Source organism: Lontra canadensis, unplaced genomic scaffold (assembly GCF_010015895.1).
Source record: "Lontra canadensis isolate GAN:19392208 unplaced genomic scaffold, GSC_riverotter_1.0 scaffold13, whole genome shotgun sequence".
Taxonomy (NCBI): domain Eukaryota; kingdom Metazoa; phylum Chordata; class Mammalia; order Carnivora; family Mustelidae; genus Lontra; species Lontra canadensis.
The window spans coordinates 6,173,885-6,187,577 of record NW_022631007.1 but is presented as its reverse complement, the minus strand read 5'-3'; the positions used below and the strand labels follow the sequence as shown (position 1 = coordinate 6,187,577).

General features: G+C 35.0%; 1 protein-coding gene across 3 annotated transcripts in view; it reads right to left on the bottom strand.

Moving 5' to 3' along the window:
• NYAP2 (neuronal tyrosine-phosphorylated phosphoinositide-3-kinase adaptor 2) overlaps positions 1-5,547 on the bottom strand; it is a 309,354-nt gene extending 303,807 nt beyond the window's left edge. For 2 of the 3 annotated variants that reach the window (XM_032857363.1, XM_032857364.1), the window contains exon 1: positions 4,228-4,869. The gene's annotated coding sequence lies outside the window, so the exon portion shown is untranslated. Of the gene's footprint in view, positions 1-4,227; positions 4,870-5,018 lie in introns of those variants that run through there. The other variant, XM_032857361.1, reaches the window with a different exon arrangement.
• Between the last annotated feature and the right edge of the window lie 8,146 nt (positions 5,548-13,693).

Here is a 13,693-nt window from a genome sequence, read left to right as displayed (position 1 = left end):
CTTAGGGAGACCACAGTTAAAAAGCAAAAGAACCCTTCTCCTTAGGTAGCATATTTAGCCCTACTGTAATAAGTAAGAGATTCTTATTAGACCTCAAATGACTGCGTGGTACATTTGTGACAACAAAGTGAGTGAGGTTGAAGGGAGATTCTGGTTTTGCATTTTTCCAGTTATCCTCTTCATTTGAATTAGTATGTGTCTACAGCCATTTTTGCTCCTAACGATCTAGACATTTTAGCCCCCCCTAGAGCATTAGTTGAAAACTGACATATTTGGTCTTCAACTACAAGGTAGATAGGTTTTAATAAGAATGTATGTGATGGACTCAAATAGTGTAAGATTTGTATGTGTCTTCTTTTTCTTGGAAGTTGTGGCTAATGTTGAAAATCTGTGTTAGGACTGTCCTGGGAAAGCACTTAAAATGACCTGAAATCAGAATCCCCATACAAATCAGACAGCTTCACATCTTCACTTTATGTCTTTCTTCTACTGCTGTATTGTACATTCATAAAACCCTCTTTTTGTTTGATTTTTGGATTACTGTATTTAAAATCATTGTCATTCTAATAAAAGCTACAGATGTTGGCTTAAACACAACTGGGTAGTTAATTGTTCATCTTTATTTTATTCTTTCACTCTTGTAACTTATTCCCTGTAGACCACACCCTTCACAAAGACTATTTTATATAATATTGTGATGCTTCCTAAAATTTCACTCTATTCAGCTAAGATGCACCAATCTAAACTGGTGAGATTGTGGTCCATATTTAAAATACAAGCATTTCACTTTGTATTGAATTAACCATGTCTTTATTTTCTTTTGTGTAAAACCATCACTGTACCTTATCCATGCTAAGCCTAGAGCTGAAAATAGCATTACACTTCTTTACAATGTTTCCACTGAAATAAAACTATTTATTACATATACAAAGGTATCCAAATGGAATCCATAGAAACATAAAAACCCACTTCTTTTTTTTCTCTTTCTGTCACCACTACTTGCATCCAAGGAACCCAAGAAGCTGAGACACTACGTGACTTTCAACGTTAGAGTAAAAAATAAATAAATAAATAAATAAATAAATAAATAGAGTACATTTTTGAGAATTAAGTGTTTGCAAAAACTTTAAGAACATGTATTTATGTAGATTTACCTTGTAAATTAAGGAATCAATTTTTTGTAGCCTCAATTTACCAGAAGATATTTAATGTGGCACTATACTAACTGGTATCAAGATTGGGTTCCCCATGGTATAGAAGGTATTTAATTAATTACAGGCTGTTGTTGAAGAAAAGACATACAGAAAGGGTCAGATAAAAATAAAGCATGCCATCTTATTATACATGCTAAAGTATTTCTCTTTTCTTAAAATCCAGAACAAATTCCTCCTTTAGTGTAACTTCATGTGCTGAGACATCGGTCACTCTGGTTCTACAAGGACTGGCTCAAGTGGTTGGGTTCACTTACTTACCAGCCAGAGCTTTCTGATGGATCATTGGCCACCATTTACCAAAAGTGGGGTTCTACTCTGTTAGTATCATCTGAATGAATTAGCCCACTGGCCCTTGTGGGGGCCTGTTCTTCCTCTTCTTAAACTGTTTATTCAGAATTCCTGAAATAGAACTCTTCTCCATCTAAAACTTTGGTTTTCTAAGATTTTAAAGTTGTAAAAACTCCATCAATCCAGATATTTGCCATATCTACTGAGTGATAGAGGAAGAAAAAGCAGCTGTTTGGGATAGAACTGCTCCCCAGTTCTTGAAGTTAAGAAGCTTAAATTATAGGTCACAGTTAACCCTATAAGATAATATTATAGCTAGAATAATGTAATGTTTATCTTTTGTTATTATTATAATTGTGTTTTGTTTTTTGTTTTTTACTGTAAAACAAAATACATACAAGGGAATAAATTTCCTGGTAGATAGATTAGGCATTTTACCTTCATTTCACATTATGTATTTCATTTCATTTGCATAAGGGAAAGTGTTCTGGGCTCCCTTCTTTAGTTATTTCTGAGGTTTTCACACCACACCTGTCTCAATGCTATGAGGAAGTTATTAGAATTGGAACTATTAAAATTTGATTTTCCCTCCTACTCCAGTCATTGCATCCCCAAGATAGAGAATTCTATTTTGTCCAGCAGGATCAACTTATTCAGGTAAGTTTCCCAAGGAAATTTGAACTATTTTGCTGTTGTTGTTCAAGAGGAGGAAAAAGATCGCTTCCATTTTCTGCATGTACTCAGACCAATTTGAAAACACATTGTGACAAAATATAAGTATTTAAATAATCAGACTTCATATGCATATGTAAAATATGTATGCAAATTAATTTCTAAAATTTGCTGACTTCACATAGGATCAAATCAACACAAGATTGCCTGGTTATAATTTGTAACCTGTGCAAACCACGTCAAAATTGTTTTTTCTGATAATGTGTCAAAAATAAATAATCATTTCACTTTGATTATGCTTAAAATCCTACGCTCAACCCCACAAATGGTCACACTCATTTTCTTATTCTCACTTTCATCAAAATGCAGCTGTTCTGCCCAAAATGGGAAATGTTAGAGTTAACACCACGAGAGCTTGTTCAAGTGACTACAAAGACACTGATTGCTTTTTTCTCAGAAAGCAGATTACTTTGTTGAGTTTTTCTCCACTCTTTCCCTTCCCAAAATGAGTAAAATGGGCATAGATTATGTTAATGGAGTAGCATCATAAATCTGACACTGGCCCCCAATTCCCAGGTTGTCATGGTGCTATTTGTCTATGGTCTAAAGAGATAGCACATTTCCAGTAATATTAGGGACTCACACAAAATGTCAATGGCTGAGGTACTTTTCTGAGCCTTTGGCCAAATGTTTCCAGACGCTTACAAGGCAGTATTTGCAAAGATATAGTCAGTATGATAAATTGCTGACTGGAGCTGCAATGGAAACCATTTAATTGAATTGAGAGGGTATGACTTTTTTTTTTTTTTTTGTAACAATAGGCAGCCTTCTTTTCTTTAGGATTTTTGCACTTCTCTTTCTAAACTTTGCAAATGCCTCAAGTCCTTGGGCTTCTCAATAGTTCCTTGTGAAGTTATGGTATTTTCTTTCAGGTCAGTTTTCACTGATTTCCTAAACTGTCAATGTCCTTCAGAGTCCCCTTCTTTGCTGAGTTGGCAAACATATGTTGTAATTTCCACAGAGAAATAAAATAATTTTGGTATTTCTGGCTCACATATTCTCATATTAATCTGTTTACCAATTGACAATATAGAAAAGAACTTGGAACATTATTTAACATGTGAAGAATTAAGACAGGAGTTAATTTTCACTCTTGCTCTAAAGTAATTCTTTCATACTACTCGGTTATAAATTCTTGCATGTTAAAATGACTAAAACTACATTGTGTAACTTCGTACACTGGATTCCCTTTTGTGGGGCTATGTTCCATGTTTAAAAAAAAAAAAGATATAGTCTTATGGTACCAAAACAACTTTAGGATTTACTAATAAGAAGGAAAACATTATTTCATGTAATAGTTCCTCCAGCTAGGGAAGACAAATTTCTTGTATTTAAAATATTTCTGGTTCTTGGAAAAATTAAAATGGAGACACCCAACAAAATAAGTGTTTGTCCCAAGTGAAACAAGTCTTCTTAAAGTTCTATAGAAAATATTTGTTGTGATGAGACTAAGGAAACCTTCCTGATACAGAGTGATATTAAAATACATGTTTCTCAAAGAGGTTTATGTCTACTCAGGAAGAAGCAGTTTCAGCTTTGGTGTATGTCTGATAGTTGGTTTTTTTTTTTTTTTTTTGAAAATGCAAAATTAGACTGACACAAATGTGCTGAGAGACTGTTGTAAAATATTTATGGTATGGAATAGCAGATAAATAGCTAGCATGCACAACATGAATGCCAATTAACACCCGGGAAAATATTTTCAATGCATTTAATAATTTAACATGGCTTATTTTACCAATGAAAATTTAGTTTAACCATTTCTGTGATAAAGTAACTAAGTGGGTAAGAGGGTACAAAATAGCCTGAGGCTTATTAAAGCCTTGGATGCCTTTGCTGTGGCTTTATTTTTGTTCCAGCTAATAAGACATGCAAACTTCAGCATTAAGCATCCCCAGATAAAATTCATTCCATTTCATAGCTAGATTGCTTGATCTATTTAGTGCTGGATTCAATTAGCATGCTTAGAGAATCTGAAAAATGAGATACGTACCAAAATTTAAGTCTCCAGGGAGAGCTAAGTGCAATAATCAGAAGGTGACTCGTGTCTGTCAGAGCCCTCTCTCTCGGTTGATCTCAGGGCAGTTCTGTAGGAGTAATCCAGCACCATAAGAAATAGACTTGTAGTTCAGCTCAGTTTTTCTTCAATTAAAGTGCATTGTATGTGGATGGGAAAAGTGTCCATTCCCAGATTCTTCATCACTAGAGATCAGAGCATTCTTGATGTTCTTTCTATCAGATAAAATGGCCTTTAAAGTTTGCTAGGAAGATACGGTGGCAGAAGACAGGTGCTTGCTTCCTTAAATCGACATTCAGAGAAAAGAGGGCATAGCTAATGGGGGGGATGAATACACAGCCCTCTCCTTCCAGGTCCAGCAGGAAAGAAATTGAATGATTTTACCCACTTTGCTACACAGATGATTACAAGACTCGAAGCAATCACCCAGGCTGGCTAAGGTGCCTCATTTGATTATATTCTGTGAAGACAAAAATAAATGAAAACAAAAAATCAGAAGCATCCTCTCTAAATGTCTCCTTTCAGCCAAAAAGATGCTCTTTCTCATTGCCACTTACATACAGAAGGTTTGGAGCAGCCTAGCTTGTGGCACCGTCCCTCCCCCGTGACAACCAGCTCTCTCTCCCATTCTCTCTCTTTCCCCTCCCTCCCTCCCTCCCTCCCTGCCCCTGACTCCCTCCCTTCCTGCTTCTCTCTCTCCTCTCCAGCTGCCTTAGTCTGTTGATGCTGCTGCTGATTAATCAGGGATTCTGAAACAAAGAACCTACCTTCTGAAATAAGCAGTAATCTTTCTTCTCTGTTTCTGCAATCCGTCTGCATTGAACGGCAAAGCTGCCAGCATTCTAGCACCTTGGATAGTTCCTGCTCACTAGGCCCATTGGAAACGGGAGGAGGAGAAGGAACTGAGGAAATGACAAGAAACCCGAAAGCAGCATCGTTCTACTTCGGATTTCGTCTCCCTGGGGCCTCCCATCCTCATTAAAGTCCTCACATCTAAGGCAACAGAACCTCTCTCTTTTATCTGTCTGAACTGAAGCCTGATTAGTAAATAATAAAACAAAAAGAGGATAAAGAAACCCCTTCATTGATATCCACTACAACACTCATTCAATCTTTATGGAGAAGAAAAATAGAAATCCATCCAAAATAAATGTTCCTACTACAGAGGGTGTTTCAGTGATAACCTTTTCACCCCTGGCATGGCTAATGAAAATGAGCAACAACTTAAATGGAACATCGGGATCTCAGTTTGATACCCTTATTTGATATCAATTTTGCCTCCACCCTCCCTGCATAGCCGAGCCAGGCACACAATTACTGCTGACGTACTTCGGGCTGCTGCTTGGGGAAAGAGGGGAGGAGCCTTTTAACCTCATCAAAACAGCTTCATGCCACCTGCTCCCATGGCATGAGAACAAAACTAAACCACTTAGAAAGAACATGCACAGCACACACGTATGTTGAATAAAGATTGCAGGCGGAGAACAAGCTATTTTTTTTAATAAAAATAAGATGTGGATTAACTCTGGTGTGTGTCTCACTGACTCCTATGGACACACTGTTGAAATTATTTAAAGTCATCCTATTTCCTACATTTCCTGAGGACTCTCCTCATTCCATTCTTAAAAGCCTGCTGAATATATGCGTATATGCCATGTTATATAATATAACTTATATGAATATATGTATATATGTATGCAAAAATATGTGTTTCTATACATACACACACAAGCTCTAAGTTTTTATCTGACCTATTTTTCCTCAGAGTAAGAAGTATAGTGAAGTATAATATGGATGTTTTATTGTGTAAGTTGGTATTATGGCAATTGTAACAATAGAAATGAGTTTCTGCTTAAATGGGACTAAAATAAGGGAGGAAATAAGCTTTGGGGGGGAATGAGTTTATTATTCTATCCAATAGTGACCAGTAGATTTTTTTCACTACATTTTTTTCTGGTAACTATTTTTGTTAATAACTTTCACTTACAAACTGATTTTTCCCAAGGATTGTCCCAAAAATCTAAATTCATAACTAATTTCTTAGAATAATATGATATCTGAATGTAATTTTTCATGTACCAACAGACCCTAAAAAATAATAAACTTAAGTTTATCTTCCTGATTCTTAATGTTATCTGAAACTGTACTACAGTCTTGCAATTTTTTTTTAATTTGGAATATCTGGGGAAAAATAAAATTAACATTGTACATTGCTATAAGAGTTTCAGTTTTCACATATCTGAATGTGCATTCCTAAAACAAATCACATATATCACTTATTTCTACTTTTTGGATAGAACAGAACATCTGTTTCATACACTGTGGAAGATTAGATAGAGGAAAGAAGGAAGGGGAGTTTAATTAGGAAAGAGAAGAGGCCACATCTTTCTCTTTCCTTCTCTTTACAATTCTGCCCCCACTTTCTCAAAGAGTGTGGGGGGAAAAGGTGCTTCAAGTACCACTTAGAAACTATTAACAATCACCACACTGTCATCAAGAGGTTATTTTTGGTGGTCAAGTGTTCTCATAGGATTTATCTTTCAGTATGTGACCAAAACCAGAAAAAACTCCTCATAAAGATATTCTGTGACAGATACTTTAGGAAGTGGAAATAATTTAATCATGACTGATAACTCTATCAAGTTTGGGGGAACTACATGTTTTAACTATAGAAAACTCGAATAAACACTACTATAAAGTCCATTTCTACATAGGAGAAAATTAATATCCAGAGAAGCATACTGACTTGCTTCAGGACTCACTCATTGGCTCATTGGGATAAGGATGAGAGGTCACTGGGCTGCTGTGTTCTCATCACCCTTGAAAACACAGTGGTTCTCAGTCACCTTCATATGCACTAGGATAATTTCAAACAAAGTGAGGTTGTTTACAATTGAAACAAAACAAAACAAAACAAAAACAAAACACACACAAAGACAAAAACACCATTATTGCCACCCCCCACAAAAAATCTCAAGAGTAAAGGGGAGAAGAGGGAAAGCATAACATGTAGTTCTTTACATTTAATATTTTCAGCTTCAGGAAAATTTATGACTATTATGTTTCTTTCTGTTTTCATTCTTTACTTTTTTCTCTTCTTTTCACAGAATAGAGTTTGGGAGCCATCACATTGTATCAACTTATCTTTTCAACCCCATGCCCTTCTCATTCCAGGTCACAGTATACATTGATCAGACAATGTCTTCTCTGCAGATATATTAGTGTCTAGAAGCTTATGGCACATTTGGGGATTAGTGTCTAGAAGGTCCCCAGAACTAGTTCTTTAGGTCTCACTGAATGAAACAGAAAAAATCCCGTACTTTCAAATAAACTTAGAACCAAATGTAGAATTCATCTCTAATAATTTCATTAGTATTCAGAGAAAAAGTTCACAGTACAAAATTAAAGTTGAAATTTTTTTATATTAAGAATAAAAGTATATAGATACCAGCAAAGCTCAGATTATAACTATGTGTTTGGTTTATTTCTTGAACATCTTTATAAAATACACAGGTGTTTCTGATGTCATAGAAACCAGTCATTGAAATGCCTCATGACTTATCTCTTTCAAAGTTCTGAAGTCAAGATAAAGTTGGGCTTTCTGTTGTGCTATACTAACAGAGTTGATGTTCTTGGGGTTAAGCAGGTCCCTTCCATGAACTCAGATAGATAAGGGGCGCTGAAGCCTTGAAAGTTCTTCTTAGTCTATAAATCAGCCAGATGGCGAGGAGTGCTTTCTGTATAAAAGTGATGCAAAGGAGAAAATGAGAATTGAAACAAAGTAATCTAGTTACCTAAACTTAAGGGGTTTATTCAAATATATCAAGATGTACTCTCTGAAGTCACGTCATAATTTATAATAAAGCCTTTCTAGTTTTTTTTTTCATGATCTGTAATCTTTCTATTATTCTTTCCACTTTTAGCTTAGGGAGATGACACTTCTGTTATAATGAAATTATTCCACTAGGGAAAAAGCTAATCTTCCCATCCAATCAGGATTTCTAAGCATTCTGGTAACAGCATGAAATCAAAGTCTTGGTAGAATGGGAACCATATGTTCCTTATGATTTTTGCCTATAGAACAATGTAGATGTTGACAGAGTTGTGCATGACTTAGGGACTGTCAAGCAATGGATAATGATACAGTGCTCCAGGATCCAGAATACAGAGAAACTGGGGGGGGGGGGGTTATAGTCTGATAATATACACAAAAGCTAAATTTATACTGTCAAGAGAGCAAACTGGCAATAAATGGAATACTTCATGACAGGAAACATATGAATTGACTCAAACATAAGAATTGATCCCTCTTTTCTTTTGTCTAGCAGATATTTCCTCATGAATGTTTCAGAAAAGTTTACATTTATAATAAAATTATATTTGTCTCTATACTCAAAAGTAATAAAAATATTGTTAAAAAACAATCATGTGTTCTAGCAAACAAGATATTAGCACTTCAACAAATCTCCCTTCTTTGAATGGATGATGTCTACTCGAGTTTCAAAAATCAGGGATACTTTACCCTGGTTGTCTGTCCTGAGTTACCACTGTCAAGCCTGGATATGTATTCTCTGTATTATGAACTACCCATCAGTAAATCTGCCACCAGTAAAGGATAAATTCTTGAGAGCTTTCTCATTCTCTTCCTAGTGCACCTATTTCATCCTCCAAGCGTGAAGACTCCTGAAAAAGTGGGATCTTTCCTGTCTATTCCCAAGGCCCCAGCATACAGTTTGCACCTTGCCAGTGTCAGGGATTTGTTGAAAAAATGCATGACTCCAGATCTCAGTTAATGACATGGCCTGGCCAAGTAGAAAATTCAAAAAGCCTCATATATATATATATATATATATATATATATTTAAAGATTTTATTTACTTATTTATTTATTTGATAGAGAGAGAGATCACAAGTAGGCAGAGAGACAGGCAGAGATGGGGGAAAAGCAGGCTCCCTGCTGAGCAGAGAACCTGATGTGGGGCTCGATCCCAGGACCCTGAGATCATGACCTGAGCCAAAGGCAGAGGCTTAACCCACTGAGCCATCCAGGCTCCCAAAAAGGCTCATATTTTTTTAAAAATGAAATTCTAAATCAAGTTTAAAAATGCTCCTTCAAACTCAAACATTTGAAGTGGGGGGAAACTTTCCAAAAGGACCTCATATTTTCCACCTGAAAAATCCAAAACAATCAGTTTTATACTGACTAGAAATAATCAGAATGCCACAGGAAGATCAACTGAATACACAAATATAGAGATCATGTTTAGAGAAAATAATACTTTTTTTTTTTTTTTTTCCAGAGACACTGTCTTGGAACTAACACTACCATAACAAAATACCATGAACTAGGTGGCTTAAAAAACAGACAGTTATTTCTCACAGTTTCAGAGCCTGGAAAGTCCAAAATCAAGGTGCTGGCAGATTCATTTTCTAGTGAAGTTCCTCTCTTGGTTTTCAGCCTTCTTGCTGAGTCCTTATAGGATGGAGAGAGGAAGCTCTGGTCTCTTTACCTCTTCTTAAAGGACCCAACTCTCATCATGGTGATTAAGACATTCCTGACTGCATCAAAATCTAAGAACTTCCCAAAGACCCCACCTCCAATTATCATCACATTGGGGGTAGAATTTTAATATACAAATTTGGGGGAGACAAACATTCATTCCATAGCGGAGACATAAAATAAGATAGGAGAAAATTAAAAAAAAAAAAAAGCCTTTTTCTGGAATAGAAAGAATCAATTTTGGAAATGATTCCTTCTTACTAAGTTGGCTTCAAAGTGAACATATTTTGGATTTAAATAAAATCTGACGTTTGGTGGAACTTGAAAAGCTATTGATAGATATTGTCTTGACTAAATACTAAAGCATGTTGCAAAGCTATAGTGATTTTCCAGTAGCATAGGACAGTTGACTGTGAATCAATAGAAGAATTCAGTCCAGGAAAAACCTATATGGGTATTTAGCACATGACAGATATGCTATTGCATATCAATAAGTAATACAAGTGAACCAAAATGCACACATATACACATACAGGATTTTTATAATTCCTTGCATAAAAATAAATCTAGAGGCTTGCTACTCAAAGTGTGGTCCAAGAAGCTTCAGCATCAGCATCATCTGGGGTCTTGTTTAGTATAGGAAGCTCAGTGTCCCCTCAGACCATCTGAGTAAGAAACTGCATTTTAGCACATGCCTCAGCCAGTGGTGTTTGTAGTAACATTCAAGAAGCACTATCCAATGACAATTCATGTGGTGATGGTAATGGTCAATATCTTCACTGTTGAAAATGATAGTCACACATGGCTGTTGAGCACTTGAATTGTGGTCAGTGAAAATAAGGAAGCAATTTTTACATTTTAATTTATTTTAATTAATTCTAATTTAAAATTTACATATAGATAGTACTGTCTTATTGGACAATGCAGCTCCAAACCTTTCTTTGAAATACTCATGCATAAAAAGAAATCTACTGAAAGAAACTTTAATATGATTTGGGATGGAGATGGCCATCTAAACATAACAACAACAAAGCTGAAACCAAGTAAGTGACACACAAAAAAATTGAATACATAAAGCGCAAAATATTTAAATGGAAAAAGATGATAAAGTTACTTAAACATAAAAGTGGGAAATTATTTGCAACATATATGAGAGCTAAGCATTTATATAGTCTTCCTGTATTATTAATAAAAAGAAAAATTCTTAAATGAGCAAGAACGAAACACCATAGTACTAAATAAGGACAAAAGATAGGAGTGAGATATTCATAAAATAAGAATTTGAAAAGATAAATAATTTTCTTTAAAGTTCAACTCCAGTAGTAATAAAATGTAAGTTAATTCACAAATAGTTCATTTTTAAAAAAGTTTCTCATGCTGGCAAGTATGTGGAGAAATCAATAGTTATATAAATGTATGCAACCAAATGAAGGGAAATCTGATAGTGTTTTAATTTTTTTTAATGAGCACACAGTCTTTGAAGTAATAATTCTACTTTAGAGACATGATAAGCATACAAAACTGTATGCTTGAGGCCACTTACAGTTAGCAATAACAGAAATTTGAAAATTCCCTGCATATTCAACAATAGGAAATTGAAAAATAAATTATTAGGCAAGTATCAAAATTATGATATAGATCTATATTCATTTATGTGAATGAGTACTGTAAGGAGGGCAATGGCACTGTTTCTGGACAGGAATTGTCAGGTTGGTATATTGCTTACTCTATATCCTAATTGCATGGCAATGGACAAGCTATGTAACTTTTTTCTATCTCAGTTTATTGTTCTGAAATGACAATAATATTAGTGTAAGTCATAAATTTATTGTGAAGAGTCAAGTAGTCCATGTAAAAGTCTGTGTAAAATAAAAACCTGTGTCTAGCACTTAGTGTGCACCAACAAATTCTAGCTACCCTTAGTTGTAATCACAATATAGTATGCAGTACTTGGAAAGATAACCAATACTACGTCTAAAACCAATTCACTCATGTTTTCAAATCCAGTGGCCATTCTCTTCACCATCCCACTTGTAGAATTATTTTCTTATCTTCCATGACACTGTATTCTTCTGTTTTCCCTCTTATTTGGGGGAATTCTCCCTTGTCTCCTTTGCCGGTCCTCTTCTGCTTCGTTCTGAATATTGGAATGCCCCAGACTTCACTTTTTTTTTTTTTCCTGATCCCCAATCTATAAAAGAAAACCAACCAGTCACTCATCATTCCATCAACCAGACCACTTTCTCTGCAAATACTTGTCACCATTTGATATTATCTTTTTTATGCATACATGTATACACACATGCATATATTGGATATATTTTTGCTACTTTTTTATTTTGCCAATTTTTTCTTACTAAGATACAAGCCTTATGAGAAAGTACCTTCAACGTGCCTCATCTCTGGGTCCCAGCAAATAGAGAAGTGGTTCAGGTATAGGACATTCCGAACTAAAACTTATTAAATAGTTATACTACCTAGAAAATAACATAATATACCATGATACATGAACACGTATAATAATAATCATGCATAAACAGAATATAATAACAACAGTAACAGTAAACACATACATGATGTTTATTATGTGCTCAACTTAAATTAATTCAACCATTCAATCACCACACCAATCTTATTGGTGTGGTGATTGAATGAACAAGCAAATATTCCTCATTTTAAATTAGAATATTGAGGCAGAGTTCAAAGGATTTATCTAAGGCTACACAATTATTATATTCAGAGGGAAATTTCTGGTACAGAAAAAAATAGCATTATTGTGTTCATATCTAGGTAATGATTTTTTTTTTACTCTTTAGAAAGTAGATATATGTGTTGCTTAGTTTTCTCGAAGAAGCATATGCTATTTTTATAATAATTTTATATGGTAATTTTGAGGAAAATGTAAAATTCTATCTTCACAAAATTCCCCCTGAAAGAGAAGCCTTTGGAATCTGTGAGTTTCCATTTATTTTTAAAATGAGAAGCCTGGGTCAGGAGGATTTGTGAAATGGAAATGTGGCCAATGCATTACCAAGTGGGCAATATCTGCAACCAGAAGATAAAAATTCAAAAGTAGGTATGAGTAGTGTATTGGCCAGATAGGATTTAGGGAAGGGTTATATTATAAAGCAAGAAGGAATTGCAGGTGGAAACAACCTGTCTAATGAAAATATTTAAAACAGGGTTAAGAAGATTGTGTCCTTCAGGATTGGGGGCCAGTTGGTTATCTGTGACTGCTTTAGTTGACACTGAGACAAGCCTTGCCCTCTTTTTCAGCTTCTGCCACTTAAAATGCTACAGTATTTCCTGAATGGAGACACTGTAGTCTTATTTAAGCTCACACAGAGTTAATAAGTATTTGAAAATACCCATCAGTAATTAGAGAGAACAGTGGAAGAAACAAATGAAAGCTGTAGCCTACAATATATTTTCCTCCAAGCCTATTTCTTCACCTCATTTAGTTAATCCAAATAAAGTTCTTTGAGGGAATTTTAAGGCAGATAAAGGAGAACAGGGAAATTGATCACTAAAGTAAGGCACGATGTACCAACATCCCTTCAAAATATAATAATCCATGAGAATGATAAATTCAATGTTCTCATTCCTCAACATTTGATCTTCTAACTCTAGACGGACTATGAATTAAATTTAAGGTGCTGGGGATAAAGTTTCAACTTAATTGTGCTGTAGTTCACTCTCTGGGTGGCTGGTCATTATTCCGAGGTCAAATTTAAATACCGAAATAGGACCTTGTTCACAAACCAGTGTAATCCCTTCATTAAACAGATCAGGAAATTGAAGACAGAATGTTAAACAGACTAGCCAAGAAAAGGTAGCTGCTTCTTCGGCTGTTCAGGGCTAGGCAGTTCTCTTTCTGGTTTATAGCACTTTATTTTCATTCTTTTTTTTTTTTTTTTTTTTTTTTTTTTAGCTCTTTACCTA